This window comes from Haliotis rubra, unplaced genomic scaffold, assembly GCF_003918875.1.
Source record: "Haliotis rubra isolate DU_JTF1 unplaced genomic scaffold, ASM391887v1 Scf141, whole genome shotgun sequence".
NCBI lineage: Eukaryota > Metazoa > Mollusca > Gastropoda > Lepetellida > Haliotidae > Haliotis > Haliotis rubra.
Window position 1 is genome coordinate 336752 of NW_025765348.1, and position 16869 is coordinate 353620.

The 16869-nt window shown below is 37.3% G+C and overlaps 1 protein-coding gene across 2 annotated transcripts in view; it reads left to right on the forward strand.

Annotated features, from left to right (window-relative positions):
- Positions 1 to 16869, forward strand: part of LOC124268986 (sodium/potassium/calcium exchanger 1-like) — an 89032-nt gene that overhangs the window by 16752 nt on the left and 55411 nt on the right. The window contains exon 1 of one of the 2 annotated variants that reach the window (XM_046704018.1): positions 6077 to 6449. The exons of the other annotated variant lie outside the window; for it this stretch is intronic. The gene's annotated coding sequence lies outside the window, so the exon portion shown is untranslated. Of the gene's footprint in view, positions 1 to 6076; positions 6450 to 16869 lie in introns of those variants that run through there. 2 annotated transcript variants of the gene reach the window in all.

A 16869-nucleotide genomic window follows, 5' to 3' on the forward strand; every position in this document is an offset into this window, starting at 1 on the left:
ATTTCATCAGGCAAGCCTGTTGTCATGGAAGCTAATCATTTTTGTGGTGTCAATGCTCTCATTATTTTTACAAAATGTACTTCATGTCACAGTAGGAAATATTTATTTCCAAATGTACTGATGCTGGACATGGTACACGGGGCCGCTACATTATCCTATTGTTAACGCTTAACCCCATGACAATAGATCAGATTCAAGACAGCAGTAACATTGATGACGGATTGGAAATAAGACAAACAATGACTCAGCTAAAATAATGATTAAACGACAGAGTAAGTGAATTGTGTTGTCCCACGCGAGACCTTTGTATCATTGAATAGAGAACGAAAAGAAGGTTGATCATGTTTCTGTTTTCGCCATGGAACCAGATTGCTGCCAACACTGAGAAAGTGATATGTTTTAGTGTCTATCAATAATTCTGGAACATATTTTATCATTATTGTAATCCCGTTTAATGGGCCTCTCTGGGGGAAGAGGCAATCACTGAAATTATGTCTGGTATGTATCCTGTCTCCGAGATCATTTATGACGTACACCTGAGAGTTCAGATAACTAAAGTACTTTTACAGACAATATTGGGCAGGATACGCTCACCTTTTCGCGAACACCTTGTGTCATCACTATTTCATAGTATTTCATAAACACATGCTCTGTCATCGCATCACATGGTGACAATCACTGGATTGTCTGGTCCAGATTCGATTTGTTTGAAACAAATATATGCTCATGATATAGTCACAACAGAAGAATCGACTCTGATTGTAGCAGAGGTTTCTTATGAATGTGGGTTTTGTTGCTTTCATTGTTGATAAACAACTATATTCATACGAACAATACCTAATCTATAGTAGTACCATATGTTACCAAAACAGTCCCATCCATCCTGGATTTCTTACCTTTCTGCAAACACCTGGTGTTGTCTATGATTTTCAATGATCAGTTCATATAGTTTTTATCGCTAATTTGCCTTTTATGCTGAGACAATGGAATCTGTTTTACATGGAATCAAGACTGCTTAGTTTTGGAATTAACTTTCTATGTTTACTCCAGACTCTTCTCTCCAAATAATGAACGCATGAAGACCAGGGGCGGTATTCATAAAAGAACTTAAGTCTGAAATATGACTTAAGTTTTTGGAAAAACTAAGTTTTTCACTTTTTCTGACTTAAGTTTTCAGATTTTACTCAAGTCATATTCATAAAGCAACTTAGGCTTAAGTTTTGGCGATTTCCGACTTAAATCTTAAGACTGGGCAGGGGTAGGCTTAACTGGAAGGTGTTTGACTTAAGTCAGTAAACAATATGGCTGCCGTAGCGCTGAGGCGTCGTTCATTTCACCAAAGAAGACAAAGTCTCGTTGAATACAGCGATGAAGAATTAATTCGGGCGATACCGCCTAGATGGGAATGGCATTAGATTCGCCGCCAGTCTAATAGCCAGACGTTGAGCCCACAACCACCTGTAACCACGCGACTGGATGCCTCACAAAAGACGCTCATCACATTGAGGTACTTTGCCAGCGGAAAATTTCAATTGTGCAATGGGGACGATCAAGGTGTCAGCCAGCCAACCATTTCCAGAGCTGTGAATGACTGCATACAAAGTTTGTCATCTGACAGGATTGTCAAAAAGTTCGTTCGCTTCCCACTACCAACTTCGTGACATCAGGCGTCACCAGACCAACTTTTAACAGGTTGCAAACTTTCCCGGAGTTGTGGGGGTGATCGACGCGCATGTTCAGATTCAAGACCCAACAGTAAATGAAAATGAATTTGTAAACCGGCATCACTACCACAGCATCAATACACAGATCGCTTTCGATAGCTTAAGACAGGATAATTGACGTTGTCGCCGGTGGCCTTGTTAGAAATCAACTATATGTATTATAATTGTGGACAAATAAGAGGCAGAGCATTTGGGAGAAAGGATATTTTTATAAAATAGGATTTCCTAATTTTTTTTATAAAAAGTAGGATTTCCTATTTTTTTAATTTTCCATGTATTCTTGAAATCAATTGTTCTAAAGTTGATTACACTTATGATGATAATACCTTTAATAGATATCACTCAAAGCTTTCATATTTAGTCATATATTTATAAACTAGAATTTCCTAAAAAAAATTATTTATAAAGTAGGATTTCCTATTTTTTTAAATTTTCCATGTATTCTTCAAGCCTACCAAAGAAAACTTTCCCACTGTGCAGAAAAACGCAGAAAAGCCCACATTAATCGTGGAAATAGCAACATAAACACATTACCTCGCTACTGAAACAGTAAAAACTGCAACGAAAAACTATGAAACTGCAACATTTTCATAGTTTTCATAGTTATCAGCGAACTTTGACTTCTACTGCGCATGCGCATTACGATCCGGGCTTCTTTCCAATTTCCGAGCAACCCTGAATCGCCTCGCGTAAAAAAAGTATTAAATATGTCGAAATAATTGCTGTCAAATTGTTTCATACGAATGGAAAGTAAACTAAACAAGTGTGCACACAAGTATCATGATGATATATGCCAAATAACACAACAGAAATACTTAAAAAGGAATGTAACTTTTGTCCAAGCTGGAAAATGTCAACATGCAGTCGAGACTTCCTCTTCCATGTGCGTATGCGCAAAATGTAAGTTGCGGGCTCCTCGTTTGATGATGCAGTGTTAGCGATTTAAAGTTGCCGTTTTCACTGTTTCAGTAGCGAGGAATTATGTTTATGTTGCTATTTCCACGATTAGTGTGGGCTTTTCTGCGTTTTTCTGCACAGTGGGAAAGTTTTCTTTGGTAGGCCTGTTCTTGAAATCAATTGTTCTAAAGTTGATTACACTTATGATGATAATACCTTTAATAGATATCACTCAAAGCTTTCATATTTAGTCATATATTTATAAACTAGAATTTCCTAAAAAAATTTATTTATAAAGTAGGATTTCCTATTTTTTTAATTTTCCATGTATTCTTGAAATCAATTGTTCTAAAGTTGATTACACTTATGATGATAATACCTTTAATAGATATCACTCAAAGCTTTCATATTTAGTCATATATTTATAAACTAGAATTTCCTAAAAAAAATGATTTATAAAGTAGGATTTCCTATTTTTTTAAATTTTCCATTGTTAGTAAACAAAACACAGGAAATTTTACAAATATTCCTGACACTACATGCTGTAGCCTCATCAAACTATTTATTTGTATGAGGTCATGTTCGCTTAAAAAAACTTTTTCGTTCATACATGTTCCTTTCCTTCGTCAGGTGACCTCGGCTAATCATCACCTACACCTACTACATTTTTCCAGTGTTTGATGCATTTTGGGCTGTTTCATAGGCGTACCAATGTAATTCAGAAAAGAGAACAGAAAATCGTACTTATTCAAAACAAATAAAAACTATGTGTGGCACGTAGTCTAAGACATTTCTGTATTCTTGACTACACCTTGACAGTCGGACCCAATGTTTACATTACCTGCCACGCCTCTTGCCGCTTAGCCGACGTCACGCCGGACTAAACTTCCCTTCCAACACTCTGCAGTTTGTTTTCACGAGTTCTGTCAAAAGCAGGACCTCGTCTTTAGTCCAATTAGGTTTTCTCTTCTTTATCTCAGACTCAGACATATTTTTCACAATGTATTACCATGTATCTCAAATGTCGTCTGCCGTAAATAGCAAAAGGGAGATCCCAACGAAAGCCATTTTCACACCTTTTTATAAAAGAGTTCCGCCGGAAGTCTAAAAATAACTCGGATTCACCCTAGTGATCACGCGGGTATGCACTACGAAAAAAACTTAGTTTGTCTTTGGAAACTTAGCTAAGTTTCTGACTTAGTAGCTTTATGAATAGCATCTTAAGTCTCAGACTTAGCTAAGTCAGTTTTAAAAACTTAAGTTTGGACTTAGGAAAAATCTTAGTTTCTTTATGAATACCGCCCCAGGGTCTTTAGGCACCCATGCTCCAGCTCGCTGACTTGGTTGACATGTCATCACATCCCAATTGTGTAGATCGATGCTCATGCTGTTGATCACTGGATGTCTGGTGCAGACTTGATTATTTACAGACTGATGCCTTATAGCTGGAATATTGCTGTGCGTAACTTTAAACAAAAACCAGCCAACCTCCAAGCACTGGTTTTAGGTAAACAATACACTGTTGTGGAGCAATAATCATGTTGTGTGGGAAAGATGGATCACTTTATGGCACTAGATTGCAGACTTGTCAAGTGTCCTTGATCGATTGGTAATAGTTCTGCCCTTCACTCCAATGACCTAATGTCCATTCATTTTCTTTATCAACCTCATCTTTGTGGCCGCATTCATGTTCCCTCTATATCTTCCTTGACCTCATCTCAGTACTTCTTTCAGAACATCTTCCCTGCTAATGTCATCGCAGTGTCAATGGGATTTGTTTAATACATTTTCTCTGCTCTGAACTTATTTTTATTCCTTCTCTTTTCCATGCCCCCTGTATTCTTACTGTATGCCCCATATATGTCCCCGCATCTTTCCCAATCTTATCCTTAATAATCCTCTTCATCAACTTCATCATTGTTGTCAGTCATTGTGTAGGCTCTTCCTTTATCCCCCCTGACCTAATTGTCATTTTGTTTCCTTCATTACCGCCTCATTGTCCGCTTTGCTGTCAGTAACATATAACAAGCTCTTCCTATTTCCTCCCTCACCTTGTACTCAGTCCTCAGCACTAATGCCCTGAAAATATGAAACACTTGTAGAACCAACTAACACCTCAGGAGATTCCTGAAGGTGAGTAAAATCGGGACGTGCTTCGTTTAGGGCTTTTGTATAGCAGGAAGGGCATGGTGGAGGAGACAGTCATGTGATTCTGGGACAATGAGATAGACTATACCATACATCTGCTTGTGAGTTTTACCAAAGGGTTGAACCTCCTGTGAATGGTGCGGTAGGGTAGCCTCGTAGATAAACGTTCTCTCATCACACCAAAAACCTGTATTCAATTCCCCACATGGGTACAATGTGCGAAGCCCATTTCTGGTGTCCCCCTATGATATTGCTGAAATATTGCTAAAAGCGGTGTTAAACCTCACTCACTCACTCACTCACTCACTGTAAATGGAATATTGCTGACTGCAGCGTCAAACAATATTCACTCACTCACTCCCCGTTGGCCCTTCATATCTTCCGACAAACATTTTCTATGTTTTTCTCTCCTCTCTCCATCCTTAAATTCCTTCATCACAAGGGCCTTCATCCCTCCTTTCACACACCAGAGGAACCAGGTAAGACATAGTCCTCAGCAGCCCATGCTTGTCGTAAGAGGTAACTAACAGATCATGTGGTTCTTTCTGATTTGTTGATGATCAAATCCCTGTTGTATAGATTAATGTTCATGGTATCAATCACTAAAATCTCAAATCCACACCGGCATATTCAGATAGGTGTAAAATAGCTGTAATATTTCTGAGTGTGGTTTTAAACAACAAACAAACAAAATTCATATCTTTATTCCTCCCTGTGGGTGGTGGGGTAGCCTAGTGGTTAAAGTGTTCACTTGTCATGCTCAAGACCCTGGTTTGATTCCCCATGGGTATAATGTGTGAATCCCATTTCAAGTGTCCCCGACCATGATATTGATGGAACATGCAACGTAAAACTAAACTCACTCACTCACTCATTATTCCTCCTCTGGTCTCTAATGACCATGCATCTGAAAACTCATCCAATATATGTCCACTTTGATTCCAAACCCATCACAATTGTGTGCAATACGTGACCTGGAAGTAAACACTGAATGCTGTCGCTGACAACTTCTGTATGATGTCCTCAACTAAAACCATGTCCTCCCTGCCTGTCAATGCTGGCAGTCTGTCACCTTTCCAAATGACCTGGTCACAATGATTAACCATTTTCAACTTTCGGTATGGCTGGCATTCAGTTGGAATTGATCCATCTGCTGTAATGTCCTAGCCTTTGGAGGTAGTGACAAACACTGAGTACCACGCAGTCCAAGGACTCGTCTCTATGCCAACCAATAACAGGTACATGCACACAAATATTGATCACCTGGGAAGTTGCTGATGAAGAGAAACTCTCCCAGTCATACAGGCAGGTACATTAACGTTTCGAGACAACAAACCAGCCCACTGAGCTGGACTTTATGAATTTACTTCAGAAATAATTCCTTTGCCATACAAATTAAAATACAATTTTGATTGCCAGCGCCATTGTACAAGTCGATATATATATGTGTGTATGCGTGATGCATTGTGGGACTGTATTCTCTGCCGTAGTTGTAGCCAGAAATACTTAGCTAAGTGATCAGTCATGCAACATGGCCGGCTAGTACTGAGGGTCTTGGATGGACTTATTGATGTATCTCCTGGTCAAGGAAACACTCACACAGGTATTCACATAATTCTACGGAGCTGTGTCCAAGAGACCACTTTGATTAAGGGAATATATACAGTTGTCCAGCTTCAGGTAAGTTTATTGGGCTCTTCATCATTTAGGAATTTAAGATAGAGTTCTTGAAGACTTAATATTCTTGTGTTTACTTCTTGTATATATTTTGTCATGTTTACATCAAGTAATCCATTAGAATGAGTTTTGCGGATGTCATATTAATCTTACAGTCAAGTATACTCAACTTCCCAGTTTGCTTTTATGAACTAAGAATTTGATGCACTGAAGAATACAAATCTTCTTTTTGATGTATAGTTATGTTGAATAATTCCACGTTTTGTAGTGGTGTAGATTTGTAACTTAAGACATTACTTGTCCAAAACTGTTACAGTTTGGGCTGTTTGGCCATGTTTTATGTGTTTTAATATCCTTGGTGGACCCAAGAGAACCCAGTTTTCAGAACCATTGTATTGTAGAAGTAGAAACAAAAATCCCTTGGGTACTATTTATCGTCATTTTAGAGAATGAAATTTGATGTTTCACAATTATTATTCCATACATTATGTTAGACTGAAGTTCCAGTAAGTTTGAATAAAACTGTGAATACTTTGTGTTAAAGAACATCATAATTGATTTGAATTGTCCTATATTCAGATTTGTACTGACCAGAAATAAATTCTTTATGAGTAAGTGCAGTTTCAATACTTTTCAGCTGATCACATAGGTACAATAACATGTGAGACTTATGCCAGGGCTGTCCAATAACTATCAGATTGAAGTGGGTGGGGTAGCCTAGTGGTTAAGGCGTTCGCTCGTCACGCCGAAGACCCGGGTTCGATTCCCCACATGGGCACAATGTGTTAAGTCCATTTCTGGTGTCCCCCGCCGTGATATTGCTGGAATATTGCTAAAAGCAGCGTAAAACTAACCTCACTCACTCACTCAGATTGAAGTTCCATGTTGAAACATTATCTGTGTGACTGGACAACCTCTAAAGGTAGATATGACTGTTTTCACACCATTTTGTCCTGTTTAATTTATTCTGATATAATTGAGAGTCTCGTATTCATCTTGATTTAATAAATAAATGAAATGAAAATGAACTGGGCAACCAAACAAAGTTTGTGGAATGTAAGCAAAGACTGATGCTTCTCTTTATGCTTTAACGGTATCAAATTTATCCTTAATAAATACATACAAAACATGTGAAACCTCTACACACTGTCAGATTTAGTGAAGGGTAACAAAAGGGTAACTTGTAACTATAAACCTTAAGATAACAGTTGCTCTCAATTTACCTATTTGTAGACTTTACTTTGAAAGGATTCCTTCAAGGTGGCGAAGGATGTATCCTGAAGGGTCTTGAAATTATTTGATCAAATGTTTTGTCTATAGACATTACATTTGTCACTGTTTTAATGAGACCTAAAAACATTAGATTCATAGATTTATAGAGGATACTAAATGACCTTCCGTGTAATACCATTTTTATCAAACGAGTTAATGATTTGATATCAAATGAGTGAAAGCGAGCTTGATACTAAATCTTTCACGAGTTTTAGAAAAATGGAATTTCACGGAAGCGAGTTTAGTATTCTGTTTATTACTCTCCAACATAACTTGATAGAAACTGCCTACAAGTGTGATGACTCTCATCTTTCCGTGAGTCAAGCAAGGTCTTATACCATTGTGACAGAGGTATTAGCATGATGACATCATAACTGTCAACCATTATGATAATATTGCAGTAAAACTATTACGCTGCAGTATCTTCCACGGGCGAGTAATAATACATGATATCCAATGAGGTATCTAACTGTATATTCTTGGAATCCACGATATTTTTTATGGATTAAACCTCTTTTTAATTTAAATTAAAATTGTAAATTAAAAGAAGTTTAATCCATAAAATATCTTGAACATCAATGTACAACTTCTAAATGCCACTGAAAGACATTATTCTTGGAATGTTTGAAGATGACAGAACGTTGGTTGCTGCTGGGATTATGGACAAGTAGACTTGAAAACTGAATATCTTCATAGCAAAACTTAAGTGCAAACTAATTTAATTTCATTTAGTTATAACATTAGTGTTTTGAGGTATCTCCAGACAGGGAGAATTTATTCATATATGTGGCCATGAGTTTAACAATATTAAAGATGATGTTTATGTAACCTAGCTGAATGCCTGTGTTTATAGGTTTTTACATAGCCTCTTTAACCTTTTTGCTAGGACATTGTTTCAAAATATAGCTTCATGTAAAATAATAATTGTGTTTTGGAATGTAGAAGAAGTATAAATTGTAGCCATTTGGGTTAACATAGTAAAAGCTGGTATATATTTGGGTCGTTCCTTATTCTATAATGGACATTCAAGCAATACATTGTACACATGTTCCGGTGTGCTAATACAACATGGGCATATAGCAATAGCAATATGCTCATCTTAAGATCTTCTGTAGGATCGAATCTTGAAATTAACTATACCATGTCTAAATCTTGTATAGCTCTTTGGTGCTGAACAGAAGTTAAATTTTTAACCTATATTTATAACCTACTTATAATCTTTATCAGTTCTGCTGCTTGTTTCTAACACAGTCTAATTTTGGGCATAACTTTTATGTCACAATTCAATAATGCACCAAGATGTGGTAATCATACTTTCTTTAGCAATTAACTTTGTTGTGTGTCTTGAAAATATGTAGGAAGTTATGCAGTTAAGAAAGGGTTCTACCTAGCCCACGGTTTCTTTGTCTCTCGTATAACTAGTTCATCTCTATGGTCTCTGTATCATCCATGTTGGATGATACTAGCCAATGTGAACCTTCTCGTGAACCTTCTCGTGAACCTTCTCGTGAACCTTCTCGTGAACCTTCTCGTGAGCCTTCTCGTGAACCTTCTCGTGAACCTTCTCGTGGACCTCGTGAACCTTTCGTGGGCCTTCTTGTGAACCTTCTCGTGAACCTTCTCGTGAACCTTCTCGTGAGCCTTCTCGTGAACCTTCTCGTGAACCTTCTCGTGAGCCTTCTCGTGAACCTTCTCGTGAACCTTCTCGTGAGACCTTCTCGTGAACCTTCTCGTGAACACTCATAAACTGAAGGAGTCAATAGTTAGATATGCAAGAGCAATACCCTGCAAACACAGGTACCTATTATTATACAGTACAAGCAGGCACACTAAAGCTCAATATTCATGGATTGTGTGTGACGTCAAGGCAGGAGTCATTCCCCTATTTGTGGCCCGTTGTCCTGATACAAGAACAATTGTTGAAAGAAGATTGACCTGGGAATCAATATCAGTATGTAAGTCTTATCACTCTGATCCATTCACGGTGTCTTCCACGCACAAGAGTCAGGAAGAATGCAGAATGAAGCATGTTGATACGGAACATGGTCACACGTACTGTCCGAGCTGTCAGGAGCGTTATGTAGTCTATACGGTTGCCGAAGCTGCGAGACACTCCTTCTCCACCATGTCTTAAGTGGGTAACAGAGACAGTCACTGAGACAGAATTTGCAGTAATAAATCAGCAAGTCATGGTTGTCCCTCGCAATATCGCTGGAGAATTTGGAAATTATATAAGAATATAGAAGCTCACTGCCTCAATGAGAAGATATCTTAAATTTTACTCAGGATTTGTTTTGGATCTGTCTCTTTTTTATTTTTCTCCACTTGTGTTAAAACTCATGTAACAACTGAACTAAGTGTCATTAAGAATTAATGTTTGATTAGATCATGGAATCTGTTAATCCAAACAGATTTAGTGTTAACTAACTTGTCAGATTAATAAGTTATAATGGTATAATAACAGCAGGAACATGGTTCATCATAAATTCAGTATACATTTTTATATGTAATTTACAGAAATTCAGATGTATTTTGAAGAAAAACAAAATTTAATGCATATTTAGGCTAAATGTACAGGAACTGTTCAATATAATGTCAACCTGGGAAGATCCGGAATAGAATTGATCTTCAGAAACCCGTGCTTGTCGTAACAGGCTACTAACAGGATCGGGTGGTCAGGCTCGCTGGCTTGTTTGACACTTGCCATCGTATTCCAGATGCGCAGATCGATACTCATGCTGTTGATCACTGGATTGTTTGGTCCAGACTTGATTATTTACAGACCGCCGCCATATTGTCCAGTGTGACATCAACAAACAAGCAACAAATATCATAGGTACTCTGGATAATCCATGCACTAGTTGAATCTACGTACTTTGTTTTGTATTGTTAAGCATACCTTGTCCACAAAACACAACCTGTGAAGGGCCGGGTTAGAATTGATCTTCTGTAACCCATGCTTGTTGTAAGAGGCGACTAATGGGATCGGGTGGTCAGGTTCGCTGACTTGGTTGACCACATGTCATCGGTTCTCAGTTGCGCTTATCCATGCTCATGCTGTTGATCACTGGATTGTCTGGTCAGACTCAATTATTTACAGACCGTTTTTTAACCCGCCATATAGCTGGAATATTGCTGAGTGCGGCGTAAACCTAAACTCACTCACTCACACTCTTACAGTGTTACCTCTTCTTAAAATAATAATTATTTATTGTCAATGAACTCATATGTGGCTTGATGACATTAGAAGTAGGTTACATTCATTCATCGTGCAGTGTAATATGAAATGTCATTGTATGTGGTACATTATCATGGCCAGTGTACCTGTCGGTAAAACTGATTGAAAACTCAATGGAAAAAAATGAATATTCATAAACAGAACCTATGTTGAAATTCATGAGAAAAATAATGTCAAAATTCCTGGCAATATAAGATATAATCTCAGAGATCTTTCACTGCAGGAGTTCATTTGGAGCATCATATTGTTGCATTTATGTAGTGGATTGATGTTTGAATAAAAAAAGAGACTTCTTAAAAAATCAGAAGAAGAGACGTCAGTGGGAATAAGCGATAATGTTGCAAATCAACAAACAGTAGTTATACAGTGATATGAAACTAAAAATACGAAACTAAAATAATCACTCCTGCTTTGTCTGTTACTTCTGATACTTTGTGTTGATCTGTAGCACAAGATTATGCCTGGATGTATTGCTTGTATATTTTTGTTCCAAATTTTATTAAAAGTTTTCAACTTAGTATCACTGTCTGTGCTTAATAACGTAGGTTTTACAAACTTAATGTTAGTGTCAAATTAAAGTCATCTTTGTATGTAATCAACTGAAGCCTTGACAATCCTTAGGTAGATACCTGATCAAAGCCAATGCTGAAATGACTTCGTTCACGGAGGAGAATGGAAGAATTCAAATCTGTTTGAGCTATCCTCAACCAGGTCTCTCTTTCCAATGTCCAATTATGAATCGGTCAAGTCGCTATGGTAACTACTGCCACAAACAGGGTACGGATGGCCAAGAAATCTAGGCATACCACGAACCTAGGATAATTGGTTTGAGTCTCTCATTTCGCATGATTATATTTCAAAGTGTACTTGAATAACTGTACTCTTGTTTACTCTCCTCCAACATCAAGCTGACCCACAACAACTGAAACATTGTTCCAATGGCGTTAAACTTACTAACTCACTCACTCACTCACTCACCTACAAAAAGGGATCAGGTGTCTGTGCGCTTTATTTCTTTATTTCTATGGGATGATGTATCATTATACATGTCAGGTTTTTTTTAAACTACTGCTTCTGTGCCAATTTTATGTGTAATCTTTTCTCTCTTCATACAAGTTTTACAGAAAAACTCAAAGCTGTGATTTTGTTCCAGTACAGGTCGAGGAAGCATTAAGCTAGTCTCGCTCCCTTACTCACATTCTTTAAGCAAAATGGTTAGTCATACATTGTTAACCAGACCTTCCAATTTTGTCTTGGATCACAGATGAGCGCCAAGTTTTTGAAAAAGCCAGAAAAATGTCCTTGAATTGTTCAGTGATTGCCCATGATTAAAAATCGAAATAATCTGCACGATGCCAACTGACAAAGTTCATATTTACAGTCCTGGATGTGTGGCACTGTTCTGGAAGAAAACTCATCAGAAAAAGATGCCTGTCTTTTTGCTGTAGCGAGATCTTTACGAATCATAATGAAAACTGACTCTTATTTTTATTACCAAAGTAATAAACACTCCTTCAGCGGGTGTTTGTACAACAAACCCTTGTTCAAGGGTTCTCTGTGTAACTGGCTCATATGACAAACCTCCATCCCGTCTATTTATTATTCAAACATTAGAATAAGACGTCAGCCAATCAATGGCCAAGAAAGCCATTTGCTGCGGATCTGATGTTGTTGCACACATGCAGCTTTGGCCTTAATTAAGCCTAACATGATCGGTATATGTATTGCCTACATCACACGGTATGACCACAAAGCCAGGATTTGGTGATGAGAATCGACTACATTAACGCTGAAGCCTAATAACCCTGTTCTCAGGGTGTTTTATATTCCATCAGAGAGTAATACCACACTGGACAGCATTACCTGTGAAACACATATTTATTTTGGTTCTTAGTGCCGCCGCTGATCAAGGTTTTATAATGTTTTCTCAAGTTGTCAAGTGACTGTTCTCTGTTGGAGTGGAAATATGGTCTTAATGTGTGTGTGTGGAGTGGGTGCTTAATGTCAATTGAAACATTTCAGTCTGCGTTTATGATGTTGCTATTCCTTGGTGTGTTTTATGTTTAGTACTCAATATGTTTGTGTAAATACTTGATAATGAGTCATGAATATATTGTCTTTGAACACTGCAACATGAAAGTATTGAATTATATAGGGAATGAGGTGTGATGTATATATTATCAGCTTTATTGAGGCAGAACTTATTCTTCATGATTAATCAAGAGCAGACTACTCTCTGTGTTCTAGTTGGTAGAGTGAGTGAGTGAATATGCGAGTGAGTAGATTTTTGCAGCACATTTAGCAATGTTCCAGCATTATTCCTGCGATACCAAGGAAAATGAGAAAAAGTGGAAAAACTTTACATGACCTTATTATCCCCTAAAACATTCAAGATGGTATTTTCATATATGAATTAGATAACTTTGGTTTATTCCAAATTGACTCCAGATTCTCCCTCTAAATAAACTGCCGAAGAGAAGAAGGTTAAAGAACGCCCAATTCTTTCATATTAGTAGCATCTAACTGTCATGACAGATTAATTACATCAAGATGAAAGGGTAGGGTGTTCCTCCACATATTTGTAGTAGGATTGATGGTGTGACAAATATTAATTAAACTATATTAATATGAAAAAATAGGGTGTTCATTAATTCTTTGGACGAGTATATCTTATACATCCACATTGCAACCATACTGTCAATGTTCAAGTTTTTCACATTCCAGAAACACGTCAATAATGGATTTTGGCTTTATTCATTTGTTTCTTTATACTGTAGTGTATAATGTTTTTGGTATCAATATATCATGCAGTTGTAATGGATGTTTACAGGAAGATATAGTTTCTCTCATTCTTACATTCTTATTGTATATCTCACTGACTCTTCTGTCCTAACAACCAAATCTGTAATGAAATATGTATCATGGTGACAGATCTAAGGGTGTGACTTGGAAACAGGAATTTATGTTTCCTGATGTTTGTAAGACTGCATTAGACAAATGATTCATAGTCCAGTGTCTTCACATAGGATGTCTGTTGGTGGCTATTTGACAAGCATGTAAGTTTTTGTCATTATCTAGTGAGTTACCTCAATAAAATATATATATTATGATGTTTTCTTATGGACAAATGTTCATTCCTATGTGTTGAAATAATATTACCTTTACCCCAAACTGTGACTGATTTCCTTACACGTCAATAGCACTGTGAGATGTTGGCTTGGTCAGAGGTGCTGACAGTACCTTTCTGATGATATAGTACAATCCTGTGATAAAGTACAATCCTGTGATAAAGTACAATCCTGTGATAAAGTACACTCCTGTGATAAAGTACAATCCTGTGATAAAGTACAATCCTATGAAGTACAATCCTGTGATTTGAGCTGTGAGCTGTTATAATGGACCGATGTCGTGATGCTGTTCAGTTTATCTAATGTCTCTATGGTAACTTGTTTTTTCATTTCTTAATTGAGAATAAATAAAATGAAAAAAGTCCCCAAATCGTAAAAAATGGGTTCTGTGTACAACCTACAATATGATGAGCATGCATTCAAGAAAAGTGGAGTGTATCCTGCCCCTCAACTAAATATGTTATGCTTTGAAGATTGTTTGTAAACATAATTAATGGGGAACTAGACTTGAATCGTTTTAGTGTCAAATTCAGTTGAAGATAAGCTGCTCTGACAGATGTTATCTTTGCAGATACTAAGACATGAACATTTTAGCTTATTTAACACATAAATGTCTATATTTGATTGTCTGAGACCCTTTATTTTCTAACAAGTAAAGTGCATTTCTTTTGTCTTGCCAGTCAAATTCCCAGGCAGTTGGCATTACATTTACAACATACCAACTGCAATTCTTTATCTCGCACTAATGATGTAAGATGCCATTCTCCAGATGTAACAATATTTTCTGAATTAAATAGATCGAGGGAATAACTCTGTTTATGTTTTTTAAGTTTTGAGAATATTATATGAATAATGAAAAATGAACAAAATTGAAAAATACCTAACCGAAGTATAATTAATGATTAGGACCAAAGTATGCGTAAGACATAGCATCAATATAATCAGGTTTATCATAAGATGATAAATATTTCCATTCACTCCCCATTGGGTGACAATGGTCAATGTTTGTTCGGTATTAGTTTATGTTCCGTAACCCCTAGCCCACTAACAGACAGGGTGCATAAAGCTGTATCCCCTCTGTAATCAGTGGAAATAGGGCTACGATGAGGGCTCCACTCTGAGGCGAATGTAATAGTTATCACGAATATCGAACAAATACAATGGTAACGAATACAAAAACATGTCAGCAGTTGTATCTTCATTTTATTTAGTGACACAATGACAAAATAATTCTTTGACATATTTTGACCATGTTGACAGTGTTAGTATCTCAACACAAGGACAAATGACCTCAGTGCTGTCAAATTTAATAAGTTTTCCTTATCCTGACTCATGCTTATTGCTTATCTCCCTTCTCCTTTCTGCGGTTAAGTGGATTCATTAACTTGAATCCTTTTCAATTCCCTAAAGCAATCGTATTATCACTCACCCAGAGTAGCCTCCCTTTTCCTGCCAAATTGGCCCCACGTGACCTGAGCCTAGCTCTCATCACTCTCTCCTTCATCGCCCAAGCAGACGGTTGGGAGGTCACTATGGGTGCCTTTCGCAGCTAATATCCTTCCTATTTAAAACAGTATAAAATACCAACTTTATCATAAAAATTACATTATACAAGCTCTGGCTGCTATCCTGCAAGGCTTGGATGTATTCCATTTTGTATGTCTCGTTTTGATAAATAACACCTAAATTCAAGTAAAAACACTCCTTTAAAAAATGTACAGTCGATTCTTGTGATTGCGAATAACAAATTGAATTGATGAAGGGATATGGTTTGATTCACCAAATATGCGAATAAATCACAACAGCGCATGCAGACAACCTATAATTTCCTTCTTTGGAAAATGGTAGATACTCCATGTATAATACAGTCTTGTGATGTGGAGAGAGGAAGGCCGTGATTATGTTGCTGCTTAAGATGGGTTGTGGCACACATGGTTTGTTTTGCAGATTGTGTTGGAGAATATACAGAAACTAAACAGACATCATGTATCATTTGTTTGTCACAATATGTTCTGAATTACAGCGTGAGTAATCTCCTGACAATCTTTTTCAATACCAGCGTATCTGCATGAGGATCTAACACCTCTGTCACAGAAGGTCATGTCAGGAGAACCTTGGGTGACCCTTGGCTGCCCAGTCTAAATACAGGAAGTCGCCAGGATAGTCTGTCTCACAGACCCTGAACCACATTATTTCCCTACTGCTTAGCCCTGCCTGCAATAGTGAAGCCCTACATGAAGTAAGTCTAGATTTTCCCAGGTTCAGGGTATGTTATTTGTCTGCAAGAATCTCCCATCTCACTGAAGGTCCTTTTCAATTTAAATAGGTTTATTTATTACTAATAAAATTATATATATCAGTGTTTAAAACTCCCAAAATTCCAAGCTAGACAACCAGACTGGTAACTTGAAAAAATTACCAGTCTGGATACAAACTTGCCTGTCCGGTTTTCAACAATGAAAATCAAACAAAATCAGGTTAGTCAGGTTACTGTTTGTAGGCATCGCAATGAACTACATAGCACTAACAGGCAATGCACCGAGTTTAGGTAAACTGAAAGTACACGTGTTGTCGTTGGTTATCGTAATATGAACTGTCCAATTGTAAGTAGTTTAACATAATCATCATAATACCGAAAACACCTCAAACTGACGAAAAGAAAACCTGTCTGATATTATGAAATATTTACTGTTAGGGGTAAAAATGTCTACCAGACCACCGGACAGGCTACTTTTGAAATTTGACCGTCCGTGATGAAAATAGACCGTTCCGGACAGTCGGGCAG